Here is a 10632-nt window from a genome sequence, read left to right as displayed (position 1 = left end):
GAAGACACAATTTCTGTTGCAAAGGCTGCATTTAGAAAATTTTGAACATGGAAACAAATCTGGAAAATTCCTGGCCAACCAGTTAACTGAATAAAGAAAAAACAGCTATTTATTCTATTAAAGACACAACTGGTAACATTATTCATGACCCACAACAAATAAATAAATGTTTCAAAGACTATTATGAAGCATTATACTCATCACAGATTGATCCATCTGATACTGCTATTGACGAATTTCTTAACTGTATAAATCTACCAAAACTAAATGAGGAACAGGTTGCAGCTCTGGATTCACCTCTCTCAATGTCTGAATTCCAAGACGCCCTACAGCACCTTCTAAATAATAAAGCTCCAGGTCCAGATGGTTTTCCAGCTGAGTTTTATAAAGAATTTTGGTCTGAGCTAGCACCCATTTTTTTCAGAATGGTGACTCAGATTCAGAATGATCAAACACTATCCCCAAATATAAACTCTGCTAACATTAGCCTGCTTCTTAAACCAGGCAATGACCCCACCCTCCCATCCAGCTACCACCCAATCTCACTCACAAATGTAGATATTAAGATAATTTGCAAAGTCTTGGCCAGAAGATTAGAAAAGTTACCCCGCTCATAATACATCCTGATCAAACAGGTTTTATCAAGGGTCAACATGCAGCCAATAATACACGCAGATTAATAAATGTAATAGATTACTGTTCCATTAACAAATTAGAAACCACAGTTGTTTCTTTAGATGCAGAGAAGGCATTTGACCGGGTCAACTGGAAATTTTTATTAGCAGTTCTACAAAAATTTGGATTTGGTTCATCCTTCATTAATTGGATCAGAACACTACACAGCTCCCCCAATGCACGGGTTAGGACAAATGATCTTATTTCCCAAAGCTTCAGTCTGCAGAGGGGCACCAGGCAGGGCTGCCCACTCTCTCCCTCACTTTTTGTCATCTTTATTGAGCCACTGGCAGCAGCAATAATACAAAATGCAAATATTAAAGGGATTCAAACAAAAAATACAGACCATAAGATAAGCCTTTATGCTGATGATGTATTACTTTTCCTTGGGAATTCACAAGCTTCTCTCTTGAAGACAATTAACCTGATAGATAAATTCTCATCTATATCTGATTACTCTATTAACTGGAGTAAATCAACAGTTTTGCCTCTAAACTGTAATTTTGAGAATACCACTACCATGTCACTACAGTCAGGCAACATTAAATATTTGGGTACAAATTTTTCTGCCAGACTCTCAGACTTGGTTCGATTAAATCACATTCCTCTATTAAAAATGATAGAGGATGATCTCACACGTTGGAATCGTTTACCTATATCACTCATGGGTAGAGTCTCCGACATTTAAATGATGGTTTTGCCAAAAATCCTCTATTTGTTCTCACTGATCCCTAATAAACCTTCTGTTGCTTGGTTGAAGACACTAGATTCAAACATGGTAAAAATTTCTGTGGAAAAACAAACCATCACGAATAAGTTTAAAAACTTTACAAAAGCCAAAACGCAGTGGTGGTCTAGAGCTACCAAATTTATATCACTACTTCTTAGCCAGTAGGTTGCAATATGTTTCAAAATGGATCAAACTAAGTTCAATAGACAGCCCGTGGTTGGACCTAGAACAAGCATTTTGTGGAAAACTAAAAATTTCTGATCTACCTTTCATTAGCTCCTGTGTCAAGCAAGATAATTGCTTTAAAAGCCTTAACATAAACACCTCTCTGACAGCCTGGTGGGAATTTTTAAAAATAACTAAGTCTTCACTTATCCCAAGTAAACTGACACCCATTTGGAACAATCCAGATATATGCCAGAAAAAGAAAATACTGAATTTTCTGTCATGGCATGAAAAGGGTATAAATAACTTAGAGCACATTATTCAAGATGGAAACTTTATTCTATTTCAAGAACTTATATCAAAATATGGAATCAGCAGCAGTAGATTTCTGGAATATCAGCAACTGAGGTCCATCATACTGGCAAGATTTAATTTAAATGATCTGAACTTGGAAATACCTGTATGGGTAACAGAATTTCTAAATCTCTGTACTCCTAAATTGCTATCAAAATATACAAGCTATTGTTTAAAATTAATGATTCAATTTCCCTCCCAACTAAAAAATGGGAGCGGGATCTTTCCATCAATCCAGATGAAAACTTCTGGACACATATATGTTTAAACATCTTCAAAATGTCTAAAAGTCCAAATTTACAACTTATTCAATACAAAACTCTGCATAGAATACACTATACAGGACAACGAATGTTCCAAATGGGCCTCAGACACTCAAATTATGCACCCACTGTTCAGGCGAGCACGCTGAGAATTATATGCATTCTATATGTTCTTGCGTGCCTGTTCAAAGGTTCTGGCAGAAGATATGTGAAGACTTATCCACATGGTTTAATTGTGATATCCCAGCCTCACCCAAACTGTGCATCTTAGGTGATGTAAGTGAATTAGATATGGAAGCAAATATGTCACATTTAGTTCTTACTGCCTTATGCATCACTAAGGTGTGGGAGCAGCGGTTCTCACGGGGGACTGGTTGGTCCTGGACTCGGGACCACTGTGTTTGTATATGTGTGTGGATAGGATGTTTGCTGTTGTCTTTTGGGTGTGGGCGTGATGTTTGTTGTCGTCTTTTTGTGTGTGTGTGTAGGTGTGTGTATGTGTGGGTGTGTGTGTGTGTGTAGGTAGGTGTGTGTGTAGGTATGCATGTTTGTGTCTGTCTACGGTGTGGGTGGTGGGTGCTGGCCTTGGGCACGGTGGTGCCCTGGGGGTGTGGCCACTGCAGGCCCTGAACCTGCCTTCCCTGCCCTGCGGTTGGGTGTAGGAAACTTGGGTGTCCAACGAGCCAGTATTTAGCTGGCTCTCTTCCTCCGGGGGTAGTCTCCCGGTCATATGTATCCTGGCCCTTCCCCTCCTCCTACTCAATCAATAACACAACATACACGTAGGGTCTTGGGGGGGGGTGCCGCAATGAGTGGGGCCACTTCCCTGACTCTGCTTACTGCATTGCATGATGTCCCACCCCCCCTTTTTAATTATACCGTACAGCTCACAACACGTCATAGTACACATAGGGCCTTGGGGGGCAGCAGCTCCACCCACACCGTGGCTAGTGGGTGGAGCTGCTGAAGTGGCTCCACTTATTTGTTCGCTGTTGCCTGCTCCTCAATTTTATCTACATCTTATTTTTTTTTTTTTTTTTTTTTTTTTTTTTAGCCTGTCATGTCTGGCAGTTTTCGCACTCAGAATATGATCCGAATACGCTGGTGTACCAAACATATTTGCTTTTCCAAGAATAGCTCTTTAAGTTTTACAATAGGCTACTCTTGTTAGCATGTATTTAGTTTGTATTTTGATTTTATTTTATTTATTTATACCAGGCGTGACAGGCAGAAAGGAAAGGGTACAAAAAGGAGTGAGAAAGAAAAACAAAAACAAAACAAAGGTGAGAAAAGAATAATCAAAGAATGATATCCACATATCTACACCTGCACACACATACGCATACACCCAAACACACACATAATCCTGCTGTTGCTTGCAAGTAATGTGTGTATGTGCCTCTGTCATGGAACGTACTCACCAATGGAGGCAAGAAACTGCAATCCTGCCCCTCGTGATCCAGAGGCGAACGGGAAAGGACCCAGGGGACGCGGCCTATCCACGGCCCACCAGGACATCAGAAGACGAGAGGCCATACATCCCGATGGCAACTGCGCACACACCCCAGAGGAGGAAGGAGGGAGACCCCAGACGGACCCCCCCACGGCCAAACGGCAAGAGTCCAGACAGCCAGAGGCAATGAGCAGCCAACCCCCGCCGCGGGCCGGCATCCCCCGCACGAGCCGCGAATGCGGCCCCAGGGCCCCAGGCGCCCTTCCTTCCTTCCTTATGATGGACCTCAATTGTTGATATTCAAGAAATTTGTTTTTGCCAATTCCATATTTTGTAACAAGTTCTTCAAATGAAATAAAGGTTCCATCTTGAATGACATGTTCTAGATTCTTTATTCCTTTCTCCTGCCATGCTGAAAAATTCAGTACTGTCTTTTTCTGACATATATCTGGATTGTTCCAAATGGGTGTCAGTTTACATGGGATAAGTGAAGACTTCGTTATCTTTAAAAATTCACACCAGGCTGTCAGAGAGGTGTTTATGTTAAGATTTCTAAAGCAGCTATGATGTTTAATACTGGGGCCAATGAAAGGTAAGTCAGAGATTTTGACTTTTCCACAGAGTGTTTGTTCTAAATCCAGCCATGGGCTGGCTAAGGGGCTAGGTTTGATCCACCTTGAGATACACTGCAATCTATTGGCTAAGAAATAGTGATAAAAGTTTGTGAGTTCTAGACCACCACTGCATTTTAGCTTTTGTAATGTTTTCAAACTAATTCTTGAGGTCTTATTTCTCCATAAGAATTTTGAAATGTATGAGTCTAAAGACTTAAACCAAGTAAGATAAGATAAGATAAAACTTTAATAATCCCACGACGGGGAAATTTGTGCATTACAGCAGCTCAATACAGAGAAAAAATGAAAAGGATGAGTAAGAACAAATAACTAAACTAAAAACTAAAATTCAATAGAATAAAATAAAATAGCAAAAAAACTATACACATATACATAAGCACTATATACATAAATATATATATCAGTGTCAATACCCACATTTACATATACACACACGTCAAAACACTATATAAAGATATCAAAATATTATATACATTTGTAGCCGGTAAGGTACACAGCATACACGGTATGCATTATATGGGTGAGTGTAATAAATAAAATGTATCTGACTGTATGGATAAAGTGATGGCAGTGGAGGTAAAGTGTCCAAGTGACTCAAGAGAAGGTTTATTAGGAATCAATGAAAACAAATAATTGATTTTAGGCAAAATCATCATTTTTAATGTGGCAACTCTCCCCATGAGAGATATAGGTAGAGAGTTCCAACGTGTGAGATCATCCTCTATTGTTTTTAGTAGAGGAATATGATTTAATCGTACCAGGTCTGACAGCTTGGAGGAAAAATTTATACCTAAATATCTAATGTTGCCTAACTGTAGTGAGGTAGTAGTGATATTCTGAAAGTTACAATTCAGAGGTAAAACTGTTGATTTACTCCAATTAATGGAGTAGTCTGATACAGATGAGAACTTATCTATAAGTGAGATTGTCTTCAGAAGAGTCATTTGTGAGTTCCCAAGGAAAAGTAATACATCATCAGCATAAAGGCTTATCTTATGATCTGTGTTTTCTGTTTGAATTCCTTTAATATCTACAGTTTGTCGGATTGCTGCTGCTAGCGGTTCAATGAAAATAACAAAAAGTGAAGGAGAAAGTGGGCAGCCCTGCCTGGTACCCCTCTGCAGATTGAAGCTTTGAGAAAAGAGGGTTCTAGGACAGACCAAAATTCTTTATAAAACTCTGCTGGAAAACCATCTGGGCCTGGGGCTTTATTATTTGGGAGATGCTGTACTGCTTCGTAAAATTCAGATGGTGAGAAAGGTGAATCAAGAGCCGCAGCCTGTTCATCATTTAATTTAGGTAGATTTATGTTACTTAGATATTCTTCAATTTCAGCATCAGATGGGTTAATCTGTGATGAGTATAAGGCCTCATAGAAGTCTTTAAAAGAGTTATTTATTTTTTGTGGGTCATGAGTAATATTACCAGTCGAGTCTTTAATAGAATAAATGGCTGTTTTTTCTTTATTTAGTTTTAATTGGTTAGCCAAGAATTTTCCAGATTTATTTCCATGTTCAAAGTTTTCTAAACGCAACCTCTGTAACATGAATTGTGTCCTTTTATCAATTATTTCATTTAACTCCAGTTTTAGTTTCCTCATGTTGTTAATTATATGTTCTTGTGGTGAAGCAGCATAGACAGTTTCTAAAGATTTAATTTTCTGTTCTAATTCTAACACAAGTGTTTTTTCTTTATTTTTCTTATGCGAGCAGTAAGATATTATTTTGCCCCGCATTACTGCCTTTCCTGCTTCCCAAAGAACACATGGTGATATTCCAGGAAGATAATTATTTTCTAAATATGCTGACCACTCCTTTTTGAAATAATTAATGAAATCTTGTTCTTTAAGTAATGATGTATTAAATCTCCAGTTCCTGATTGGTGGTGTGACTCTTTTCTGTGTCAGAGACATAGACACCGGTGCATGATCACTGATAGTGATAGGGTGAATCTGAGTGTCTGTGATATCCATCATCATGGAGCTGCTAACTAAAAAGTAATCTAAGCGGGAGTGAGACTTGTGTACTGGTGAAAAAAAACTATAATCTTTCAGAGTGGGGTGATGTGAACGCCAAGCATCACAAAGACCAAAATCCTTCATGTACTGTTTAAGAATGTCTGCAGATGCCAGTTCCTCTGACTCACTGCTGTACTGAGCCTGTCAATGTCTGGATTAAGTACCAGGTTGAAGTCTCCTCCTATTATAAGTGTGGTGTCAGAGTGATCGGACAGTAAAGTGAAGAAGGTATGAAAGAAGGAGGGGTCATCAACGTTTGGCCCATATATACTAGCAATGCATAAATCTATATTTTGAATAGTTAAGTTGAGTATTATAAATCTACCTTCTGGGTCTGATGTAGTATTTCTAATGATGCAGTTTATCTTTTTGTTAATCAATATGGCTACACCTCTTTGTTTGGAGTTGTAGCAGGCTGAGTACATGTGAGGGAACTGTGGAGAGGAGAGTGTGTGCGCAGATGTTCTGGACACATGTGTCTCCTGTAGAAACACAACATCAGCCTGTAAATCATTCAACCGATTAATAATTTTCACTCTCTTTTCCCTCGAACCAACTCCGCGTACATTCCATGAGACAAACTTGAGTGTGCTCATGTTTAGATTAACAGGTGAAGTGTTGTGTGTTTACTAAAGATGTGTGCGCGCGTCCTCGCATGTGTCCTCCATGACCTTGTGTACGCATGTGTACGTGTCCCGCGTGACTGTGTATCCTGTATGGCAGTGTGTGTGCCGTATGTCTGTGTGGCAAACATGTTGGGTGCAAAAAAAAAAAAAAAAATAAAAAAAAAAAGGAAGAAGAAAAGGAGTGTAAAGTGAGAGAAAAATGAGACAGTGCAAACACCAAAGAGCTGTTCAAAAGTGACAAAGTATTAAAAAAACTCAACATGATAACAAAACAATGCGCTGTGCATTAATTGTTATATACAGACCTGTGACCGGCCGCGGTTTAAGTTTACCTCTTATCTAATCAATTACATGCTTTAGATTAACATGAAGTTGCTCCTAATAAAGCCATGGGGTAACCTCCCGATCCCTGTACAGCTGTCCGTTAACATAAAGCTTATCTACAGCTACCGTAGCTCTGACGCCCTCAGTGATGTATTTCTTCCTTATTGGAAATAATACTCGCCTCCGATCGAGAATCTCTTTTGGAAATTGTTCGTTAACACTATAGTTTGTTCCACGCAGCTCTCTGCCCCGACTCCTGACCTGCTCTTTTTGCTTGTAATGTTCAAATTTAGCTACAATTGGCCGAGGCCGTTTGTTATCGGGCTTCTTACCTCCGAGCCGGTGAACACGATTTATCTACATCTTAGACATTGAGGCCCTTGGGGGGATGGTGTGGATGGGCACTGTTGTCCAGTGCGCATCATACATCTGTCCCCCCAATTTTAATAGCACTGTAGCTTTCATACAGTCATTTACATTTCTCCCAATACATGCACCCACATCCACCTAACATATCACCCCAACCATTTTGAGTGGGAGGAAGGGGTGGGTGGGTCTTCCCACACCCGGGTTTCATGCACCCTGCCGGGGGTAGGGACTGGCTAGTAGTTCGGGGCTGGGTTGGCTGCTTCTCTGGGGCGCCGCTGGCTCAGTGCTGGTGCCTGCTTGCCCACACTGAATGTCCATGTATGGACCGTGTATATGAGCATGGGTGTGTGACTGGCATGTATGTGTGTGTATGAATATATGACGTGTGCGTGCGTGTGGACAGCTGCTCCTGGGTCTGTGGTTTGTTGAGCCTTGGCCCCTGTGGGACACGGTTGCGGAGGGCAGGAGTTACCCCTGCCTACCGCTCCCCGCTGCTCCCCACGGATTGTCACTGCCGCCCCTGGGATGTGGGTGCCTACGGGTCCTGGGGTGCATGGCCGGATGTCTTGGCGTGGCTTCTGGCCCGCTCCCTTGGCGGCTGTGGCCTGGGGGTGGCTCGGGCCTCTTTGGTGTCGGGGGCGCCTGGGGCCTCGGGGCTGCATTCTCGGCTCGTGCTGGGGGGGCCGGCCTGCCGGAGGGGCGGGCTGCTCATTGCCTCTGGCTCTCTGGGCTCTTGCCCGTTGACCATGGGGGCCCCGTCTGGGGTCTTCCTCCTCTGGGGTGTGCGCGCAGTTGCCATTGGGATGTGTGGTCTCGGGTCTTCTGTGCTCCTAGTGGGCCATGGATGACCCGGGTCCCCTGGGTCTTTCTGTGCCTGCCTCTGGATCCCATGGGAGGGTGGTTGCGGCTTCTTGCCCTCATTATTGAGTACGTTCCATGACAGAGGAACACGCATACATTACTACAAACTACAGCAAGACTGTATGTGTCTGTGTGTGTGTGTATGTGTATATATATATATATATATATATATATATATATATATATGAAGGTGTATGTATGTGTAGCTTTTATCTTCAATTTTTTTTTTCCTGGCCCCCCCTTTCTTTTTTTCCCTTTTTCTTTTTGCTTTCCATCTCTCTCTTCTTTCCCTATCTGTCAGATCTGGCAAGAATCAAGAATCAAGAATCAAGAATGCCTTTATTAGTCCCACAAATGGGGAAATTGCAGTTAACAGAACATCCATCCAAAACAAAAACATAACACAGAAGAATAAATTTAAAAAAAAAAATACAATTAACAAGAATAGCCTATAGACAATAATTATAGAGCATGTCTTGTAAAAGCAAATATGTTTTGTACACTAATGCCTTCGGATTATCATTCCGATTGCGAAAACTGCCAGACATGACAGGTCAAAAAAAAAAAGGAAAAAAAAAGAAAAGGAAGCAGGCAGGATCAGCCTGAATTAGAATCAAAAACATCTGCACAGAGTCACAAAACATATTTGAGCCTCATAATGAAGTCTGGATACATTCATACAGCGAGAAATTGCTTTACCACCAGAATAAATTTGAAACAAAACATTCAAGATCCAAATTAAACGCAAACCTTGAATATTAATATGTCTGTTTAGTTGAGAGCCAGGAGACAGAAACTGAATGGAAGCCAGAGGAAAATAAGAGGGAAGGGAGGAATACACAAACAAGCACAAGCAGCAAAAACATCTCTTCACAAAGAGGAGACCACGTGGGACTGATTACACAATAAGACGCAGCTGGGAACAGAGCACAGCTGCAGACAATCAAGACGGGCCGGCAATCACAGGGGAGGGAAGACAAAGAGAGGAAGGGAAAGCACAGCAGCCATGCGAGGAGAAGGAATTACTCTAATAAAACAGGAAGAGGGAACCAGGATGACAACAGCAGTTACAAACAAACAAGCTAGAGGGAGATGAGAAAGCAGGAAATACAAGAATAAAAACCAGAATCAAAACAGGAACCAATACCTAACAAAGTCAGATCAAGAATCCACAACTGTGTAACAAGAACACAGTTTGAACTGCTGAGGATTTTCATGTACAGGCTCCTATTTCCAGGAGTTTTTTTCCTTTAAAAAGGAGATGACCATAGGATCCTGTCCATGTTAAAGTAGAAAAATAGATATCTATCTCAGACTGTTTGAGCTGCATTTCACTGCTGAAAGAAGAAAGGACCATAAACCAGTGAAGACAGCTGCAGTAAAGATAAACATCTCCACAGTTCAGACATCACTGCCTGCAAAGGGTTAAAAACAAACACTTTACTTACAGGAAGGTCGTATCACATGATAACGGAGCTTTGTGAGATGGATCTAAGAATGGCCAGTTTGTGTACAGCATGAAATGAAACAATGACATTAAATCCACCACTGTGTTACCAGCAAAATGTCACAATTTTTTAAGTTTACCCCAAAGTACATCCAGCCCTTTCACAGAGTTAAAGTAAGCCCTGTAACGGGCTCTCAGCATCCCATCTGAGTGGGTTTATGTGTGATTTGAGTTTGAAAATGTAAACTGACTTTTATTAAAAGTGTGTGTGTTTAGATTGCAGTGGAAAGACAACCAAGTCCAAAAAAACCCAGAAACCATGAGAGTCACACAGGAAGCAGACATTTGGAGCTCAGCAGGACAACAAAGGCTGAACACACTGATGGGAAACAGCAGCAGCACAGAGGAGCATGTCAACCACAGGTGAAAACAATCAGGACTGTCACAGCACAGGAAGTAACACTAACAATGCAGGAAAGAAAACCAAACTTCAAAGTAAAACAGGAAACAATCAAAGGAGGCTGAACCAGACCTGAACACCTGTGTTTGACATGAAGCCCAGAATGAGGACACACAGCGGGACTAACGGAGCACGGTGAACCAAAACAACAGCACACACACAACTGAAGTAACAGAAACCAATGCATAATCCAGATTTCATGGGAACAGAAAACTACAGACTGAGAATTGAAACACATGAGAACATGCAACAA

This window comes from Archocentrus centrarchus, chromosome 17 (assembly GCF_007364275.1).
Source record: "Archocentrus centrarchus isolate MPI-CPG fArcCen1 chromosome 17, fArcCen1, whole genome shotgun sequence".
NCBI classification, from domain to species: domain Eukaryota; kingdom Metazoa; phylum Chordata; class Actinopteri; order Cichliformes; family Cichlidae; genus Archocentrus; species Archocentrus centrarchus.
The sequence above is the reverse complement of the archived record's forward strand: the minus strand, read 5'-3'. Positions refer to the sequence as shown.